This window comes from Leopardus geoffroyi, chromosome D1, assembly GCF_018350155.1.
Source record: "Leopardus geoffroyi isolate Oge1 chromosome D1, O.geoffroyi_Oge1_pat1.0, whole genome shotgun sequence".
In the NCBI taxonomy this organism is placed as follows: Eukaryota; Metazoa; Chordata; class Mammalia; order Carnivora; family Felidae; genus Leopardus; species Leopardus geoffroyi.
In genome coordinates this window covers 93338103-93360757 of record NC_059329.1, presented here as the reverse complement: position 1 = coordinate 93360757, position 22655 = coordinate 93338103, and the positions used below count along the sequence as shown (strand labels likewise).

The 22655-nt window shown below is 40.1% G+C and overlaps 1 protein-coding gene across 11 annotated transcripts in view; it reads left to right on the top strand.

The window, feature by feature from the left end:
• LRRC4C (leucine rich repeat containing 4C) overlaps positions 1-22655 on the top strand; it is a 1189111-nt gene that overhangs the window by 1123387 nt on the left and 43069 nt on the right. The gene's annotated exons all lie outside the window — the stretch shown is intronic.

Sequence of the window (22655 nt, the reverse complement as noted above, 5' to 3'; positions counted from 1 at the left end):
GAAAAGTTAACTGATATTGCTCAAGTTTATCCTCATGGATTGTATTTTATCATAAAAAAGCATTCCTGTAGTGTTCATACTTACAGTCTTTTCTACCCATAAGATAATCCTGCTATCAAAATGGCATGTATATCCGAATTATCACTAGAAGCCTCATATAAGCAAAACAAAATCTAAATGCTGCATTTGTCATCTTTTGTTTTTTCTCACTACTTTTTCAAGTTATGGTTTGATCTTTCAGCCAGTTTCTCTTCTGGTTGTCGTTTAAATCTGCCTCCCATAAAAGGGTTAATAAGGGATATGCCAGGTCTACTGCTAAGTATGTTCCTCTGTTATTTTGCTTTTCTTTATAGAGGGCTCTGCAGAAGGCATTGTGATTCCTCTTTTCTGCAGTTTAGGAAACTGAGATAAGCAGTTTGTCAAGCATTTTGAACCCAAGTCTCCCTAACCATAAACCCCATATGTATCCATTACATCTAGATCTAGATAGGACACATAAAAACACCTATAGATATAGATATATTTTTGTCTCATTTATATGAGGCAAATCCAGTGTTTTACCCTTGGAGGTAAATAACCTGGATTTAAAACCGATTGGCCATAATTTAAGACAAAGAATGATTAGGAAATAGTTTTTTCAAAAGTCCTGACCAGATACCATTAAAAGGAAAAATGAAGAAGAGGAACAAAGGCATCACCTCTTTTTATCCTTACTAGATTGTAACAGAAGTGGAAAGAAGTGACTTACATGTGGGTGACCTGAATCTGAGGCCCCAAGCACATTAATACAGACCTGGCCTAGACCCAGAAAGGGGGCAGCAGACATGCTGGTTTTGTTGACACACATGACATAATAAATTTTCCCCGATGCAAGCACATTTCAGAGATTGAAAGAAAGCCTTCATGACTGTTTGGGGTAATTTAATGCCAAAATGTATTCCTTAGAGAAGTTATGAATCAATAGAATATCAAAGACTTGGGCAGGTGTGCACAGAGAAAGCTTTCATGTCAACTATTTTTGTGTCCTTTTCATTTCATATCATCAAGGTCCACTTTGAAGCTTCTTTCCAGGAATCAGGACCACAATTTGTATTTGGAATTGGATGCAGATGTATTTTTTTTTTCCTTATTTGGGCTTAGTAATTCCCTGGTTTGTAGAGCATGAGAAAGAAATCTTGCTGTCTTCTGTACTAGTTTTGAATAGAGCAAATGCTGCTATGATTTAAATCTTTTGTGTTCAAATCTTTTGAAACCATCAAAATGATAACAATAACATACATGAACAGAAATTTAGAAGGTGGAAGGATGGTACAGTCAATATAGTAAAATGCCTTTAAATATTAAGAAATAGTTTCTATTTCTCTTTATGCTTTTGGTAGTAGGACCTCTATGGACATTCATCCTGATTTTCACTAAAAATCCCATTACTTGAAGCCAAGTATATTATGTTCACATAGGTCCTCTCTAGTCAAATCTGTAAGGACAGTCTTGAAATGGAGAGAGAGGTAAAAAAAATACATCTTCTGCAAGTACTATTTAGGGTTTTGGTACCAAAAAGAAATCAGAATTTTAATTTGCTTTTTATAACCAAGATCTTTGCATTTAAAAAATAACTCAAGGTTCAGTTGGAGAAAAGACCCCATTTGATTCTTGGTGGTGGTTCATCTACACTATTTTGATACTAACTAAGTTGGCCCCTTGGTGCTTTGGGCCAGATTCTTCCATCTTTCGTTAGGACCTTTCACTTTAAAAGAGTCATCCAGGGGCGCCTGGGTGTCCCAGTCCATTAAGCAACCGACTCTTGATTTCAGCTTTTGGTTCCTGACATCAAGCCCAGCGTTAGGGCTCTGCACTGACAGGGAGGAGCCTGCTTGGGATTCTCCCTCCCTCTCTGCCCCTCCCCTGCACATGCTCTCTCTCACTTTCTCTCTCTCTCTCTCAAAATAAATAAAATAAACATTAAAAAAAAGTCATCAAATTAGTTGTTTTACACTATGCTGTGGACAATAGATCTTTAAACCTAAGCACTGCACCCTAAGGTAAGATTCCTGAATATCCTAATATCCTGTCTTTTCTTTTTGTTTTTTCCTTACTTCTTTGGTCCTTCCCCCCCTCCCCTCCTCCTCTCTTTCCCTCCCTCCATCATGCATTTTTTCCCCCTAAAGGTTGATTCTAGAGTAAGAACAGGAGCTTTACACCTGTTCTCTACAGGGTATTGATTGTAAAACCTCTTCATGTATGAAAGTCGTTTAGAATCCTCTAGGCAACCAAGTGATTGGAGGGAGTGACTTTGCCTTCCAGGAGGAGGCAGCAGGCTTGCAGGGAGGGCCCCGGGAGTCAGGACACATAAAAACATCTCACTTGCAAGAGCCCCTTCATTCAGTTGGTTAATCTCCAGGGTCCTTCTCAGTGGTGCCAGTATCCCTGTGCTTGCAACTGGGCAGCTCCTTTACAAGAGATCAGAGGCAGCGCCGTGGATGGAGGGAGGGCCCTCTCTGAAAGCCTGGAAGTTAGAACTGGCCTGAAGAGGGCTGTCGGTCCAAACACTTACACAGACACCAGATCCAATAGAAATGCAGGAAGCTAACATTTGTAGCTGAGAACCTTGATTCAGCAGCTAAAAAAAAAAAAAAAAAAAAAAGCCTCCTGAAAGGCATTTCACCTTGAAGTGTTCTCATCTGCAACAGAGTGTGCCTCTGCTACTCGGGAGCAGTGCTAAGAGTTCAGATGTAATTTTGCATTTGGCACAGAGCCAGCCATCAAAGCCAAGAGAGAAGTCAGAGTTCAGGCTTCCTTAGGCTTCCCCCACCACCTCCACTGCTGAGTGGCTGGATTTTTTTTTTCCCCCAGACTGAGAGTGATGATCCGATTTGAGCCCCAGGCAGTCACCACAGCTCCTTTGTTGGCTTCCCTGCTTGGCAGAGGCTTGCTACGGCTTGACTGAAATGTGACAGTGGCAGCAGAAGCTGCCATCCTTCTGACACAGCCCTGCCACTCTCAAGCCACTGAGGGCATCGTGCACAAAATGCTTCCTGACGGAGGGGCCACAGCCACACAGAGAGATCAAGTGGCAGGGTGCACAGGGGTGGAGCATTTGCTTAAAGGAGGAAGCTAAATCTGTCCATCAGCCTCTTTTCCTCATAGAGCTCTTAACATGGAAATGTCAGAGACATATGGGCTTTTAGGAAACCTACCTTTCCGTGGCAATGACGTGCCATCCATTGCATGGACATGAGGTCATCTAATGTAAAATTAGGCTGAGCCCCAAAACTCTGGGTCTTTGTGGCATCGGCAGAGCAAAGATTGCATTGGCCATGCCTTTGGAAGAGGAGAGTATAAAGGTGGCGGTGATTCATAGACTCCAGCATCATAGCTTCCGTGTGATGCTTCAGAAGGGATGTTCCGGTTCCCAAGGCCTCCGGCTGCATGGGAGACTGTAAGAAAACACTTTGTACTTTGTTTTTCCGAGACTTGACCATATCCAATTCAGGGAGACTTGGTCTGGGAAGGAGATGGGAGCAGGAATGAAGAACACCGTTGTCATGTACTATTCTTCATCCATTCTGTGTATCTGTGTCATTCTTCTCCCTGGCTTCCTTGCTGGGCAGGGTGAAAACAGGAGATAGTCCCAGACACTCAGAGAAATAAGAACAGCATTAAGCAAAATTGTGAAATAGGATAAATCTGTCCTGCAACGTTCTAGACTTCCTGTTTTATGTCTTTGTTAGTCTTTTCATTCACTCATTCATTCATGTATTCAAACATCCATTAATTCATTCAACAAATTGTTGAGCATCTACTACAGGCAAGACCCTCAGGTAGATCCAGTCTGGGGTAGTGAACAAGAAACAACCAGGTCACTGCCTTCCTAGAGGCTCTGGTAAACAAGTAAATGACTAAGAAGGCTAAATACAGATTGCAGGAAGTGCTGCACAAGAAATAAATGGGCTGAACTGGGAATGGGGGCAGTAGGAGAGAAGTGGCTGCTGGCAGTGGAGGGTGGGGAGGGCTTCTATAAGGACAATAAAGGACTGAGATAGGACAGTTAGCTACCAAGGGAAGAAGGAGGGGATGGGGAAGAACATTCCAGGCTCCTAGGTGCTACCGTATTCTCAGATGTTTGGGCTTTTGATGATGTTCTTTCTTCTATCCTTACACAGGACCTCAGGTAGCCAATTTGGTTTCCATGACTTGCTAACTGTGTTACCTTGGGCAAGTTCCTTCACCTCTCATGCACTCATTCTTTGTCTGAAAAATGGGGATAATAAAAACTCTAAGCTACATATTGAGGGTTATTTCAATATAAAATGAAAAATTTGTAGAAGCACAGCAAGTCTTTGTTCTCTTTCTCACTCTTGCCTTCCTGTCTGCATCAGCCTGCTTTAATTCAAATTGCCAACTGAAGTATTTTGCAACTCTTCCTAGAGATGGTTGGTTAAAACAGTGTAGTGTTGGTCCTCTGAGAAAGGTTGAGGTTGGAGGTGAGGTGACACCAAAGCCTTTCTTGGGCTCTTGACGTTCAACTTTGCTGACAGTTGCCTACAATTTGTGAAGTGCTGAAAGCTAGAAGTCATGGTTTTTTGGTCCCATCATCCTTTGTCTTTGGGTAATTAAGTTCAAGGTGGCTCATTCTTGCTTGGGAAAATGGCAGTATTGAAGGAGATCCATTTCTTTTAGTGGCTTCCCAGCCTCCTTGTCAGGTCCCTTTTTCCATCTCCACAATCACTCTGCCCCTCATAAAAGTGCCGACATTGTGTCCCATTATTTTCCCCAGCTGGCTATCAACGAAGGTGTTAAGCTGGTTAACAGATTCTTACTGATAGTTTCCATAGTAAGGTTTTACACCTGTCATGAAACGTGTTTAAAACTCACTTTGCACACTTTATTTAAATTTTATTGTGTGAAAGATTCTCTCCTGGGAAGAATTGGGATTTGTAATGACAACCACTGTAAAAGGAAGGCAACCTGTGAGCACAAGCTGTCCCAACAGGAGTACAATGGGACTAATTCACTCTTTCATTAAAGTTGGAAAAATCTTTTGTTCTGATTGAGGACTCTTGGCCATAAGATTACATATCCTCCCTCCAGTGATGTAATTATCTGACAATTCTCTACCCTTCTCTTCTGAAATAAGAAAGAAATGCGTCTGAGTGATTCATGTGTTTTGTTTGTTTGTTTAATGATACTCTGACATTAGCTGAGATCAACCTCTTTCTTAAAATCAAGATGAGATTTCACTCTACTCAGTACTGTTGGAAGTCCAATGCCCTTTCTAAGACTACCACAAAATCTCTGTGGCGTTTGCATTTCTACTGTCTTCTGGCTCCCTTTTTATCCAATCTATGTGGTATTTTCTTACTCTTTACTCATTTTTTTTCTATGATTATTTCCTTGTTTCCTTCTGGTATCAATCCAAATACTGACCACACGTCTTTCTTGATACCCCTTTCCCTCCCTCTGCTTCCACTTGGATGAGACAGTGTAGGCAGAAGATTTTATTGGTCAATGAGTAATAACAGAAGGGGATACATTTGAAATGTCAATATTTAACATTCTTCCTAAAGAGCCTCTCAGGCATTCCCATTTACAGGGACTTCCATTTCCTTTTTGATCCTATGAGCCAGTTTAACTTCATTACACATACGTCAGCAATTCTTACTGTGCCTGAGTAGTGTACCTTCCAACTCAGGATACTTTTGTGGACAACAGGATAAACCAGAATTGTCCAGGGCAGCTGGGATGCAATGTCACTCAAAAAGCACAACACAACTCAGCACCCAGCTTAGCATCTGATTTTTACCGCTGACTCTCCTTCCTTGTTACTGATATGCTCTAGCTGTGATTCTGTTCTGCCTTATTCTTTATTCTAAGCTGTATCTTCTGTTAATGATCCATATTATTGCCTTTTTTAGAAATCTCCAGCATTCAATTCTTGACCCCTCTCAAGGACTTTGGCTTACACTGCTGATATCCCAAATTCCAGCCACGTTTAGGGTGATATCCAACCTGAGGCATATCCACAAGGTTTAACATTTAGCCCCAGACTAGGGATAGGAGGGCAGAGGATGAGAACCCCAAAGGGATATGAAGCCAAGTTAGCCTTTACTGAAATTCCCATTTTCAAAATGCACATTCCACATAGTGTGTTTCTTTTTTCTCTTATCTCCCAACCTTTCAATGAATAATAATAATAATTAATAATAATAATAGAAAAAAGAAAGCTGCACAGAGCTTCTGCTTGGTTTTATAATGCGATCATTATCCTAGCTTGATCACGTTGTGGAAGCCACTTTTCCAGTCCATAAACTGCAATGTAGAACTGAAGGTCTTGAAAGAACTCACCTGAACGGTGGTGGGCCTCTCCATAATGGACTCCACTCTCCCACCCCCTTCGGCGGCAGGTGGTATGAGGTGACTGATTATTACAGGAAGAGCATTGAAACCTGCAAGCTCAGCTGTGTGGTGCATTTCTGGAGATGGGAGCAAAGAGAAAGCAACACAAACACTCAAATGTCTTCCTCCCCTCCCCCAAACAGGGACTCCATGGTAATTTCATTATTGATAATTAGAAAGGAAAAAGCACTCAAATGCAAAAATTAATGTCCAATTTGCCTTTTAATGGCCCGAAGCAAATCTGATGGCTATTGCAATCCAATGAAATGACAATTTTAAAAGAAAAAAACAAAACAAAACCTTGATTAAATTCCTTCTGCACTTACCACAGTATGTGCATCATTTCTTTTCCATGATTATCAGGAAATTTGCAGAGTACATTAAAAAAATAAAATATTCTAAGTTTTTTTTTCTAATTTAAAATTTTTAAATGTTTTTATTTATTTTTGAAACAGAGAGAGACAGAGCATGAGCAGGGGAGGAGCAGAGAGAGAGGGAGACACAGAATCTGAAGCAGGCTCCAGGCTCTGAGCTCTCAGCACAGAGCCCGACACGGGGCTCGAACTCACAGACTGTGAGATCATGGCCTGAACTGAAGTCGAACGCTTAACCAGCTGAGCCACCCAGGCACCCCTTTTTCTAATTTTAAAGCTCTAACATTCTTATGATTAGGCAGGAGCATGTAGTAGTTAAAAGCTCAGGTTCTGAAATCAGGCCTCCTGGGTTCAATAATTTCTATGCTATCTACTGCCTTTGCAAGCTTCTTACCTTTTCTCTACTTCATTTTGCTCATCTAGAAAATGGGAGTAATAATAGTCCTACCTCCTAACATTGTTCTGAGAATTAAGTGAGTCAATGCATGGAAAGTTCTTAGAATAAAACCTGGTTGGTGTTCAGTAAATGTTAGCTACAAATAAAACTGCAGGAAAGTATGAAAATACAAAGTTAATAAATATAATCACCTCTCCACCCAGAGCTAAGGGGTGTTTTCATTTTGGCTACTGTGTATTTGTGTGTGTGTGTGTGTGTGTGTGTGTGAGATACTGTAAACGTGGCTGTGTGTCTTTCTTTTTCACTAAACATTGTCATTGAACATTTTACATGCAGTTAGAATTGTTTTCATACGTTTTGGGTTGCATAAAATTCTAAAATAAGAACTTTTTTAGGGGCACCTGGGTGGCTTAGTCTGTTGAACATTCAACTTTGGCTCAGGTCATGATCTCACGTCTAGTAGCTTCCAGCCCTGCATCGGGCTCTCTGCTGACATCTCAGAGCCTGGAGCGTGCTTCAGATTCTGTGTCTCCCTATCTCTCTGCCCCTCCCTCACTTGCACTCTGTCTCTCTCTCTCAAAAATAAACATTAAATAAAATTAAAATAAGAACTTAAAAAAATGTTTATTTATTTTGAGAGACAGAGAGAGAGAGAGAATATGAACATGGGGGAGAGGCAGAGAGAAAGGGAGATAGAGAATCTGAAGCACGCTCCACGCTCAGCGCCAAGCCTGAGGTGGGGCTCGATCCCATGACCATGAGATCAAGACCTGAGCCGAAATCAAGTCAGGTGCTTAACCGACTGAACCACCCAGGTGCCCCTAAAATAAGAACTTTTCTTTTAAAAACATGTTTTATTCTGTGGCATTTAGTTGTGTAGTTATTTTAATTAAGTAAAGTAGTAAGCCTTAAGTTGGGAGGCTAAAGAGAAAGAAATTCAATAGAGTTGTTCTTCCTTAAATTTCTCTGTACCCTCAAGAACCCAGATATGATTATTTTTTCTTCTCTCTTTTTGATCTTTTGTTTCGTATGGTGCTGAGGGCAGGGTGGTTTGTGAGATTTCTGTCTGGGAGTTGAGGCCAGAATGGATGATGCAGTGGAGAGAAAGGAGAGAAATAGTTTGGGAAGACAGAACCTAATAATATCTATCTTATAATAGTGTTATGAGGATAAATAAGACTGGCATGTAATGTGCTTAGCACAGTAAGTTTGTAATAAATTATAATTATTATTAATAATTTTTACTTATTACTTCAGAGAATGTGTTTCAAGCACTTTCAAATTAATACGCAGAAATAGATTTAAATATTTGGGTTTGCTTCATTCTGACTCAGTTAACCCCTCTAATAAGAGCCAGGGGGCATCAAGGAATGGCATTTCCTGATGATTACATTTCCTCACACTAATGAATATTTCAATCACTCTTGTTCCTTGTCCACCATTTAGAGATATGAGAGGAAGGAATTGACCACAGGAGGCCATGGAAAGGGGCAGTTGGAGTCCAAGTCCTGGGCTGGGCGTGGCTACCAGCCCTGGGATCCTCTGACTCTGATGAGCAGAAGTCCATTGCCCTTCTGCCTCCTTCTGACTGTTCATTTACGTGCCTCCGTGGCTTTCTTATCTTACTCTCTATTAAACTCTCTCCTCATGGTTGGCTAAGAATGGACCAGAATTGGATTTACTAAATATTCAATTACCCACATTATCTTGCTCTGTTGCCATCAAACGAAGCTGAACTAGCCTAGCTCTCAGACAGTGGATAGCAAGTGGATAGTTCTTTTTCACTTAGCCCTATATGACATCCAAGATAGTCATCTACATGAGAAGCCCATCACAAAGCACATTGCCTACGTTGAACATGAACCCTGCACTGACCTAATTTTCTGTGTTTGTAGCTGGCCCTATAAACCTGAGGATTGGATGTGAGCCCAAGACAAGTTAAATCAGGGAATTGTTTGCAGTATGCCTTATCTTCAAGTGAAGTGTAGGTAGAGTGTAGAATTTTAGCCTCAAACTCACTGGAGGGAGAAGAGGAGAAATTCAGAATGACTTTCTTCCCTTTTTTTTCTTTCCCTCCTATCTCTTCTTTTCCTCAACAAATATATGTGGTGTCCTATATAGTATTCTCAAGTAGTGGAGGGGTCAGAGGGAAGAGGGACCTACTTCTATAACATCTTGGATAGAAATGATGGTAGTGGGATTGTAATGAACCACCTCTGTCTGAGGCACAGAGAACATATTTTTCAGGCTGATGATTACTGCAAAAAATTATTGAAAAATACCCAAAAGGCATTATTTTTTATTGTTCATACTACTGTTCTAGGATACGTAGAGATAAAACTACTTGGTCAAATGAGTTTAGTATGTGTGAAATGCCATATAGCCCCTTTGTGAGAATATTAATTCAAACACATTAAGGGCCCTTCAGTAAAGAAACAGACTAAACTTTCTGTACCTATGCAGGCAAAGCTTATTCACCATGGACTGTCCCCTCCCTGCCTTGCCCTCTGCTTCCTTATCCTCCCATCTTGCTTCCCTTCCTCCCTCCTTCCCTACCTCCCTCCTTCCTTCTTTCCATCCTTCCTTCCTCCTTACTTCCCGCTCTTCCTTCCTTCTTTATTTTGTAGCCAACCCATTTCCCTGTTGTATGGACCAACAAATTAGGGACTTTTGCTTTAGACCTCCTTGTTGCTTCCCAATATCCATTATTCCCTGCTCCTGGCAGCCTCTTGCTTTGCTCTTCAACTTGTGTTTGTTTATTTCTATATGAATTACCTTCCTGAAGATACCCTTTTAGATATATCATGAAAGAGATGTGAATCGAACATTAATATGCCATTGAGGAGTGTATAGTCTAAGGAGACAAGACATGTACACAATTCTGAAAAAATTCAAGGTAGAAAAGGAGAAATCTCATTTGAGGAATACAGATAAAGGGATGTGGGTATTCAGGAAAAGGAGATGTATGCCTCTTGTCTTTTCTCTCTCTGTGACTATTAGAAATGACTGAGGGAAATGGTATAATTCTATTTTTCATGGATGGGCAAGGCTGGAATTCTTAAAGGACTCATCAAGTTATTTTTTCAGAATAAATGCTGTGTAAGTGACCACTGGGTCAGGGCTAAGTTCCCTTTACCAGGGTTTCTATTGAATAATGGGAGAGCTATGTCGTTTCCCTCCCTTCTTGTCTTTCTCCTTCCTCCCTCTATCCTTCTGACTCTTCCCAGATTTTGGCCATTCTGATCTTTTATTGCTTTTTTTTCTCCTTCCTTTTCTGTCTTCTTTCTTTTACACCCTGTTCCCTTTCATACTTACTATGTGTAAAAATATCATGTTACTACGATAAATATCTTACTTATCCCTCAAAACAATACTATGAAGTAGGTACTCTATTATAATATGATAAATTATATAAAATGCATATTTATATAATAAATTGTATAAAATATGTATTTATATAAACTGTAAATATGTAATTATGAATGTATCATACTTTATTAAATGGAGAGAACTTGGGGAGAGGTCCAATGACTTGCCCATAGCTACCCAGGGAGTAGGAGAGAAGCTGGTCTCAAACCTAAGTGTACCTGCCTTAGGGGTATGCTTAAGCACAGAGCTCTACTTCCTGCCTCTAGCAGTCATTGAACTTCCTGTACTGCTGATGTTCACCATCAGAGACATAATGCTGCTTACTTCTGACCTAACTTCACTCTTCAGCCGCTGATGCTACAAATTAAAAACTGTGGCTTCGGACTCAGTCGGTAAAGCGTCCGACTCTTGATTTCAGCTCAGGTCATGGTCTCACGGTTCGTGGGATTGAGCTCCACTTTGGGCTCTGTGCTGACATTGAGGAGCCTGCTTAGGATTGTCTCTCTGCCCCTCCCCCACTCATGCTCGCTTGCTCTCTCTCTCTCTCTCTCCCCCTGTGTCTCAAAATAAATAATAAATAAACATTTTTTAAAAACTGTGGCAATCTTGGGCGCCTGGGTGGCGCAGTCGGTTGGGCGTCCGACTTCAGCCAGGTCACGATCTCGTGGTCCGTGAGTTCGAGCCCCACGTTCGGCCCTGGACTGATGGCTCAGAGCCTGGAGCCTGTTTCCGACTCTGTGTCTCCCTCTCTCTCTGCCCCTCCCCCATTCATGCTCTGTCTCTCTCTGTCCCAAAAATAAATAAACATTGAAAAAAAAATAAAAACTGTGGCAATCTTATGAAACATGCAAAGCAAAAATGGCACCATGGCATTTCCACTGAAAGATACGCATGAGTGCTTACTTACAAGCTATAGCATGTGCACACATGCACACACACACACACACACACACACACACTACAATAATGAAATTCAGCAAAAGAAGCTGCCACTTGTTGGTTAGCAGAGGGGCAGTGACAAAAACAAAAGAAAGAGTTGCTCCAAAAGTTGAGGGAAGGAGTGGTAATCAGAGTGTGAGACAAAGATTCCCAACATTATTACTAGCTAGGTGGGGCTACAGATAGCAAAGTCGTCTTTCCCATTCTGCTCCTCTATCTAATTATGACATCTTGAACTTCAGTGTCTGAAGCTTTATGTTCTAGTTTCACCTGGTGATATCTTGGAGTTCTGTCTTCTCTCTGCTGCTGGTGTGCCATATTCACTCACTGATCATTTAACTGACGTTTTTAGGACACCTGCTGGATGCACACGTTCAGATCTTTGTGCCTGTGGCCCTGCCCCTAAGGATGCTCCATCTCCAGGGAGAGGCAGACAGAATAAGCAAGTGCTTATAGCACAATGTGATAAGTTACAGCAAGGCAGGCCAAGAAACTCTTGTTTGAATATTCCTTCCAGGTCAGCTACTTTGATAGGCAAAGGTTGTTTGATTTAATGATCACTATAGCCCTAAGTGGTAGACATTAATTTTACTTTACTGGTGTGAAAACTAAGCCTCAAAGAATTTTTGTGTATTATGGAGGGCTCAACAGGAAACTCAACAGCTGGCACATTCGAATTAGAATAATTCAAATAAGGTTTGAGGAAGGGATGGCTTTTCAAAGGTATGAGTGGTTTGGTGCGCCACAAGGGTTGGTGCGATAAGTAACCGTTGTTAATAAGAGAAGAGCTATCACGAGTTTTAGGCCTGGAGAGACACAGGAGGGAGAAGTTACTGATAACCCAGAAGGACACAGTTTTACAGAGAAGGTCACCTAAGAGCAATAGCATTTGCTTGAAGGTTACAGGGAACCCAGCTGATCCCACAAGGAGGGGACTAAGGGAATATATGGCCTGCCTGCACACTTCTGCTCTCCTCTCCTGCTGATATCCCCCATTGGATGAAGCCCATCCAAACAAAGTTAGAGGGCTAAGGAGCCCATTGATTTGGTAATACAAGCCTATGTCCTATCAGGTATAGTGTGAAGAGTGGATCTAGAGGGACAAACATGAAACGTATGAGACATTTTGATGTTTGAAGAAGGTCATACAGTAGTTAAAGAATGGGACATCCTTTATATTCTGTAACTTTCTGGCTTACCTTCCCCTTAAGCAACAGATGGATATGTCCATTCTCGTTGGTTCCTGGCTGCTGTAGTTTTGCCACCTTGACTGGCAGTGTAACCATCATTTCCTTCCAGTCTTTCCTTTGAGTCACCCATGTGGCATTCTCCCTTCTGCTCATCATTTCACAACTGCTCATTCATCTACCTTTTAAAAATATCCAGCTTAGTTGGGTAGAATTGGCACAGGCTACCCATCTGTCCAATTGTGTTTATCAAGTGAATGAATTTGCATTTCCATAGTCTTTGGACACTCGTTTTATCTCTTTCTGTTCTTTTCCTGCCATTGAGGAGCCTGTCTTCCAGATGTTAATAAGATGACTAGAGGGGTGCCTGGGTGCCTCGGTCAGTTAAGCATCTGACTCTTGATGTCAGCTCACGTCCTGATCTCAACAGTTTGTGAGTTTGAGTCTGCGTCGGGCTCTACACTGACAGTGCAGAGCCTGTTTGGGATTCTCTCCCTCCCTCTCTCTCTGCCCCTCCCCTCCTCATGCCCTCTCTCTCTCTCTCTCTCTCTCTCTATATATATATATATGTCTCTCTCTCTCAAAATAAATAAATATACTTTAAAAAAGAAGATGACATGATGGTCTGTTGTGGCTTATGCTGTTTGTGATGCCTGTGAGAAAGTACTGTCTAATAAGCATAAAGGATCTTATACTCTCGTCAGGATTTTAACATTTATTATAGCTCGGCAAGTCATATGCACTCCCTACTGCTATATATATATATATATATCTCCCCAAACTAAAATCCTTATTTAAATATCTAAACATTCAAGGCAATTCAGCAACCATAGATAAAACACCTACTATGTGCCAGGCTCAATTCTAGTATATAAACACTTAGGGTGTGTCAGTGGGGGAAAATGTAGGCACAGATCTCTGTTCTTGTCAAGTGAGAGAAGATGGAAAACAGATACACAGAAAGGAAAGCAAATTATTATAGAGTCATGGTCGAGTGAAGAACTGCTATGGAAAGAAAAAGCAGAGTTGGGAAAGGGAGAACAGTGGCGGGGAAAATGAAGCATACGATTTTGAATTAATTGCTCAGGGAGGACTTTATGAGAATGTGACATTTAAGGATGGACCAAAAAGAGTTGAGGAAGTGAACTAAATGGCTATGGGAAAAGATAGTTCCAGGCAGAGAGAATTGTGCCTGGTTTATCCAGGGAGTGCCAAGGAGTCCAGTATGATTGAAAGGGGAAAAGAGTTGGAATTAAAGATAAGGAAAGTAAGATATACTAATAGTGTAAAGCCTTTCAGACCATTGGAAGATGATGGTTTTTACCCTAAGTGAGATGAGTGGCCAGTGGTGGGTTTTGAACAGAAAGGGTCCTGATTTGATTTGCATTTTAAGAGAATATTCTCATTGTTTTGTTGAGAAGAGATTATAGCAGGACAAAGGTCGAAACTGAGAGACATATTGAATAAAAAGTGTATGTTATAAAAGGAGCACATTTAAAATTAGAAGGAAAAAAAATCAAGGTAGAACCTAAAGTTGTCTTTTAAGACCCAATCTATTTGTTATTCCCTTGCTTGAATATCATGCTGGGCTTTCTTTGTCTCTTGGTCATTGATTCATTCATTCATCTAGTTATTTGAAGCAAAAAAGGTTCCTAAATAGCTACTATTTGCCATACGCTGTGCTATGTACTGGTAATGAAGCATTGAAGGAAACACATTGTCTCTGCACTCAATGAGTTTACATTAGAGCAGGGAAGACAATCCAGAAGTATTCAGTTTCCTTTACTATGTAATACCATTCAGTTAAATATCTTCATTCTGTAGTGCAGTCTCACTGCACCATGTGGCATTGTTAAAACATGCCAAACCTACTCTTTAAAACTAGGTGAATTTGAGGCGCCTGGAGGCTGAGTCAGTTGAGGGTCCAACTTTGGCTCAGGTCATGATTGCATGGTTCGTGAGTTCGAGCCCAGCATTGTGCTCTGTGCTGACAGGTGGGAAGACAATCCAGAAGTATTGTCTCTCTCAAAAATAAATATTAAAAAAATTAAAACTAGGTTAATTTGGTCATATTTTTCTTACCTGAAATACCCTTGCTTAATTCCATCCTTCTTTTCTACCAGGGATCATCACATTGATTATTATGTCATCTCATTCTCTCTTAAACTCCCCAAACGATGTGTTTATCCTGCCCACATAGTTCTTGTATTTTATCAGTGTAAGCTGTAAATGTGAGGGTCTCTATTAGTACATCGGGAGCTTCTAAAGGACAAAGCTTCTTGATCCATCGCGTTTATAGCCCCAGAATCTAGTTCAGAGCATAGCTCAGAGTCATTGAATTCATGTGCATAATAGTGACAGGATGAGGCACTTCAGGAATGAAAAGTGAATTAAATGACTAAGGAATGTGTTGGAGAAACAGAATGGGAATACACAAAACAAATAGAGAGCAGAAGACAGTATGTAATCAAGTACTGAAATGCTGCAAACTGCATCTATAGGGAGGAGACCTTGTGTTCTGGAAGCTTTCAGTGAGCCTGTGGTGCTTGGGGATTGATTGGGTTCCCGGAGCTAATCAAGGACAAGCTTTTGCATTTAGTACGTCTGCAGCAGTACTAAAGGGTCAGGGTCTGGTTATCCAGATGGTGAGAAATTACCATCACTCTATAGAAGAGACTGGTCTGCAGTTTGAGGCTGCCATGATATGAGACCATCTCTAGCATCCCCTGAAAGATGAGGCTCTGACTTTGAATCATTTCCCTGGGTGGCCTGTCAGCCTGGATTTAGACACTGTTTTGTCGGGGTAGAAGAATTAAGCTGGGACTTTGACCAAGCGGAAGATTTCCCAGAGATAAGCAGGACATGATTTCTGGTTTTCCTTGTTCACTGGGAAGCCTGGATGTTGAGCTAAGACAGCAAAACAACTATTCACCTCCTTTTTTTTTTTTACCAATTTTGCTATGAATTTTGAGATCATTTAGAATATCTAAGCAACTTTCTGAATTTTCATGTAATGGCAAATTTAGTCAGTGACATTAAGTCTCTTGCTTTGTGGGTAAATAGTATCATGTAAGTTTAACACAATTAAGTCTATTATGCAGCCACAGTTTTATGGTATTAGAACTCAAGATGGGCAAGATGTAAAGCTTTCAAAGCTGATAATCTAAAATTATCTTACCTTGAAATGGTAGGACTAGATATATTCATGCAGTTTCTCTCTAGATCATCAATCTGTGCATCTCACTTATTACATAATTATTGCAGCAAGTTATAATGGGAGGAAAGGAGATTTGAGGTTGAAAATTACAGATTTAGTACCATCTCTATCACAGAGTAGCTCTCTGACTTTAATAGAAGCATTTGACCTCAGTTCCCCCTACTTTGAAATCGAAATATTACCTATAATTATTTGACCTGTATACTAAGAGGATCAAGTAAGCTAATGAGTAGAAAAATCCTTTATCAACTATAATGCAGTAAAAAATCCATTGGCTATTGTTATGACCATTGCACTTTTTCCTGTGTCTCTGTGGTTAGTATTGTCATCTGGTAAAAGACTAGATTGCTGTTATAACATAGGAAGAAAATTTAAATCCACATGTGGAACTCTTCCTGTGTCTGCTTCATAAATATGGCTTTATGCAGAAAAAAAATAACACACACACACACACACACACCACACACACACACACAGCTGAATCCTTCTTTAGATTCATCATGAATTGTAGATGTCTTTGGCCTTCTAACATGCTCAGATGAGAATTTTGGGAAAGAATATTTTGTGTTTCTTCAGCATTTTTAGATAAATCAGTTATTTGGAGATTAAACAACAGCCTGGGCATATGACTTCTACATGCTAAAGTGATTCCTGGTCTTTAATTCCATTTAAATCAATGAACCCTAAGTTAGTGGTCAAGGCCAACAGAAGTAAAAATAGGTTTACATTGTACACCTGCAATATTTCATTCATGTGTGAGTTAAAGAATATATTTTAAATTTGTGTTTATCACATACTACAAGACATCAATCTTGTCAGTGGAATCTGTGACCAGAGAACTCTGACAATGACAACATTTACTGCATTTTACTGTGTGTTTAGTGTGCTAATACTTTGCAAACATCATCACTTTCCCATTAACATTTTAGGGTAGGTATTATTGTTTCTTGCCTTTTTTCTGTCAAGGGGTAGGGGATGGGAAAAACTGAGGTCTAGAAGAGAATGCAGCATGTACAAGGTCATAGAGTTTGTAAGTAAAGGAGCCTGAACTCTAACGAGGGTTCTCGATTCCAGAACCTGTGCTTTTAATAGTAATACCTCCATGCCTCCCCAAATGAAAGACAGATAACATATTTTACCATTGTGAGTATTTACCAAGTGGCTTGATTTAAAAATATCTGTGATCGAGTTTCTCATCAATTGATCATGTGTGATCATGTATGGGATGGGTGGCAGAAAGTAGTTTCTATTTTTACCATACTTTTCTTTCAAAAGATTCTTTGCTTTTTCCTCTTCCTATGGAACATCAGTGATATTCTATAATTCTCTGAGCCCTAAGTAAGATCCACTGAGGTTTTAGTTCTATAACAATCTATGGACCTTTGTTGACAGTCATACAATTAATTGTACTCCTGGGAAGTCTTGGGTTTAAAGGATACTTAGAGTAGAAAAAGCAAACAAGCAAACACACCAACTAGTAATGAATGATTGTAGGTGTTCTTGTTGCTTGTCCCTAAAGCTTGATCAGTGTTTCCCTTCAATTATACTATCCATTAATTGATGGTGAATGTATTGAGCACCAAATCTCTGCCAGAAAGTCTCCTAGAACCAGGTGATACGACAGATAACCACATGCGCAAGATCCCTGCCCCTTCTTGAGTTTCCACGCCAAGACTGAAAATAGGCAATTAAAAAAAAAAAAAAAACAGATAAATGATTGCAGTTGTCACAGATGGTACAAAGAAAATGACCAACACTGTCTACCAGTTTACTAGGGCTGCCACAAACCGGGACGTTTAAAACAACAGAAATGTATTGCCTCACACTTCCGGAGGCCAGAAGTCTGAAGTCAAGGTCGGGGTAGGACCATGCTGTCTGTGACTGTTCTAGGGAAGAATTCTTCCTTGCTTCCTTGAGCTTCTAGTGTTTCTTGGAATTTGTGGTGTTCCATGGCTTATAGATACATCACTGCAGTCACATGGCTTTCTCTGCCCTGTGTGTCCTCACATATTCACCCCTCTTTGCATGTCCCCTTTGCGGGAGGGCACCTGTTGTTTCAGACTGACACCCACTCTAATGACCTCATTTGAAACTGATTACCTCTGTAAATACTAAGTAAGGTTACCACTTAGTTCCTTTTCCTTACTTCTAGGAAGTCATTTCCATACTCATAAAGATCCTAGTATTGAAATTATATATGGCATAAAAATATCAATAATAACTGAAAATAGCTACTTCTAATAGGTTCTTATATGTGTCAAGCACAATGTAAACCATTTTAATGCTTCACTTCATTTAATTAGTAGGTGTAGCAAAAAGCAATGCCCTAGATCCACAAGTCTCTAGATAATTCTAGTTATTACTAGAATTTTTATTCAAATATTTTTACCCTGCTTCTCTAAATTCTGATATGTTAAGCTTTTAAAGCTAAGTTTAATGCTGCACTTCTGAGTGATTTTATCTCATGCATTAAGTAAATGATATCAACATGTAGAAACGACAAAAAAAAATGTAGAAATCAGTTTGTGATCAAATTAGGTTGTTACAATAATTACCAAAATCCACCAAACAATGTAAAAATCAATTCCTAAAGTAATGCTAGAATAACATTTTCAGGAGGGTTTTTTTTAATGGCTTTTGCAAATCGTGCGTTCTTTTTAGTCCAAGATATTGTTAGATATCTTAACTGAAAAAATTAATTCAGCTCTTCCCAAAATAAGCTTTGGGGAGCAAAAATAAATGTAAATGAAGGGAGGCTTGATCCACTTGCTCACGATACATTGCTTGCCTTTCCTGCCTGTCACCTTAGCATGTAGAAGGGTCTGAGAAGTCCTGCAAGTAAAGCAGCCTGCTGTAATTTAATGCCTTGTCCCTGAAAAGTGTAATCACAGACATCCTCTTCAGGTTATATCTATCGCTTTGTGAACAAAAATGCCCTCGTTTTATTTCTTGCTCGTTTGTTGGGAAGACAAAGTGAGCCTGAGATTTCAGAGGCAGAATTGTTAATCCACAGGTAAATTCCCACTAGGTCACCAGTTACAATGTTTCTTTTCTCATACCTTGGATTTCTAATGTCTTAGCAACAAAATAGCATGTACAATAGACCTTGGATTTCTTATATCATCTGCCTAACCTTGCACACATTAGCGTAGCTTCTATTGCACTCTGCTGATATTCTGGAACATCCTCCATTCTTTATCTCATGTTTTCTTCCATCCCCTTTTCCTTGCCTCTCTGGTTATTCCTACTTTTTCCTGCTCTCTTCATGTATCTCCATTGTGAGGCATATGCCCCTTTAGTTCACTGGGCAATGAGTAGCTTACTTTCACCGAAGATGTCATTTTGAAGTTTTGATTTAGAATAGGCACTGCAGGGGCACCTGGGTGGCTTAGTCGGTTGAAACCGTCTGACTTTGGCTCAGGTCATGATTTCATGGTTTGTGAGTTCGAGCCCCGCATCTGACTCTGTGCTGACAGCTCGGAGCCTGGTTTGGATTCTGTGTGTCCTCCTCTCTCTGCCCCTCCCTCACTTGCACTTTCTCTCTCTCTCTCTCTCTCTCTCTCTCTCTCTCTCTCAAAAATAAATGTTAAATTTGTTTTTAAAAAATAAATAAAAATAAACAAAACAGGCACTGGAGATGTTTTCACTAAGTGGGCCCTTTAAAACATCTCCTTGGGTGCACAATGTTTTCTGCTTTTGCATTTACCACTGGAACAGAGTTAGCATCCAAACTAATGTGCAGCTATGACTACACTGAGCAAAGCAGGGGTAGTGTGATGGCTCATCAAGGAAACTGTTTCTACTTCTAACAATTCGTGTGTGTGTGTGTTGGGTTGCAGGAAGATGTACGCAAATATTCAGAAGCCCACTCACATGTACCACCTCTTTAGGTAGGTTTTGGGCATGGCAAAAACAGGATTCTGTATCTAATAATACCTCACATTCAGGCTTTATCAGGGACCACTACGTGCATTATATTATCAGAAAACCATGCTAGCATTCCTAATGTATCCTTTACACAAAAGAAATTAAATGTGTCTCATAACTAAAGTCTAACATTAGCTTGTGTCTGCAAAAGGGAAAGATAATTAGAAAGTTCCCAAATTAACGTTCTAATAATATAGCAGTAATCAACACGAGTCTGGGGTTTGGTTGAAACAAAATGACCTGTCTTTATGTATAATTAGTGCCTATACAGAAATGATGTGAAGTGTGAATTTCACTGGTGATGTTGCAATTTGTATCTTTTTTTTTTTCTTTTTTTAAATAAGAGACTAGGTCAGGACAGTTATAGGGTAAGGTCCATAGTAGATAACAGATTCTAACTCTCCACAACAGAAAGATAAATGGAATCTCAACTGACAAACATGTGCTTGCTTTTCCCAGCTATAAACATAGCATGTTCAGCAGGCTTCATCAAAGTACTACACTGTAAATATATACATATATATGTGAGCTATATATACACACAAACATTCATATACCTACTAAGAAACAAAATTTGCACATCCCTGTGGTGAAAATTTGCTAAGTAATCAAATAAATATATTTCATGTAATGTTCATACTTTAGTGTTGACTCTCCCCACCTCCCAAATATTAATACATCAAAACCGTATCTCATATGCTCTAAGGATTCCCCAGGCAGAGTTTTAAACTAATATATGCATGTATATTAATACATTGTATCCTCTCCTGGACCAGAATTTCTCTCTGATGGAATAATAATGAAACTGTTTCTGTGGAAAGAACTACCTACAAATTGGCCAATGAGTCAGTTCACAGGATACATAAACTCTTTCAGAACACCAGGGTCCTACTTAGAGCTTACAACACCTCAGAAAAATAACTCTCAATGTTATATATTCTCAGGAACTTATATTCACATACAATGTATATAAATGTATTCATATAAAGGTGTATAAATCCATGTGAGGGCATACTCATTAGTTTTTATACTGTTGTGAACTAAAATGGTTTTTTGCAGCTGTTTTATAAATAAATGTCTGTTGTTAGAATTGTTCATAGGAAAGTTAAAAGGGAAAAGCTGAAGTAAATATGAGATCCCAGTGACTCCAGCCTTTGCCCTTATGTGAGGTAATAATACAAAGGTGATGGCTTCTACTTAAAATAGAACCGCCATGTCATGGTAGCACTGATTTGATTTTGCCTATCTGCACTGCTCAGAAATTATACATTTAAAAGATGTAATTAACAGAAAATTAAAGATTCTCCTTCATTCGTGTTATGTAAAAGATTCCGTGCTCCCTTTCTCCCCCAGCCCAGACTCCTCAGCTGGTGTGGAGCCTTTTAAGTTGTGTCTTTACGCCACATGAGTCAGTGCATTAATTAGCTAAGCAGGGCTGTGATCATTAGCTCCCATATGATGGTCTCTCTTCCCCCTCTGACCTGTCACAGGGCAGGACGCCTTTGGCTGCCGAGAAGGCAGGAAGCCTTTGTCCTCTGTGCTTCCAGCTTTAATAAGCTCCAAGGAATGCCCCTACATGCTGTGGAGATTTTCAGGGTCCTTTCCTTCTATTTAATATGACTAATCCACACAGATGTGAAGTGGGTTCATTAACTTGAAACATGGGGGAGGTTTGGAGCCAGACTAGAGCAAATCTGAGAGAGCCCCTCAGTCCGAAACCATCTTGTTACGTTGGCCATTGTGCATCCCTACCTTTTTCCTTTCCCTCTTTGTCACTTGTGTCCAATCTAAATGGCTTTCCCTAAAATTTTAGTCTTTTTAAAATTTTAGTCTTTTAAAAAATTTTTAATGTTTATTTATTTTTGAGAGAAACACACACACACACACACACACACACACACACACAGTGTGAGTGGGGGAGGGACAGAGAGGGAGACCAGAATATGAAGCAGGCTCCAGGCTCTGAGCTGTCAGCATAGAACCAGACATGGGGCTCAAATTCAGAACCTTGAGATCACTACCTGGGCTGAAGTTGGATGCTTGACCGACTGAGCCACCCAGGCACCCCTAAAATTTAATGATCTTGCACACCTTATCTTTGCCCCTTTGAACAGTCCTCCTTCAAACAAATTTAGTCACCATTTGATTTTGCCAGGAGCCTTGGAATAACCTCTGACCCTCAGTAAAACAATCTCCCCTCTAATCATGTTCCCTCCTTTGTTTCCTTATCTCAAATCTTCTTTCCTTGGGGAAGAATGGTATCCATAAATGGCTTTGAAGCGAAATGGCCCCCACCTCAAGAAATGGCCCCTTTCTACCCAGCATTAATCTGAATTTTACCAGGACTCCAGTAACATGTCTCACCCTATGCAGTTGTCCACCCCTTTATTCTACTTGGCCTGCTTTCCCAGTGTCTCTCCAGAGCCTGTTTTGTCGTAGAATATCACCACTACTGATTTCTCTGGGTAAACATGTCCCAAACCAGGACATGGGGAACTACCTAGGCCCGCCTTCTGCTAGTGGTGTTTTTTTTTATTTTTCCTTAGTGCCTTGTATTAGTGACTAATTTTCACATTGACACATTTATCCAAACATAACATCACATGTTTACAAACATCTTAGCTGGAATTAATTAAATCAAGGGGTATAAAAATAGCTATTAATTATTATCTCCATCCCATTATTTTGGGAATATGCAAATGAGAAATATTTTCCATTCTGCGTCTTCACTGATACACAGTGCTACCACTTGGTGCTTCTGCTACAGTGTTACAGAGAAAAACGGTTGAAACAGAGTCTGTGGACTTTCAAGAAAAAGCTTCGATTTGGAAGACAGCAATTTTCTCTGTTGT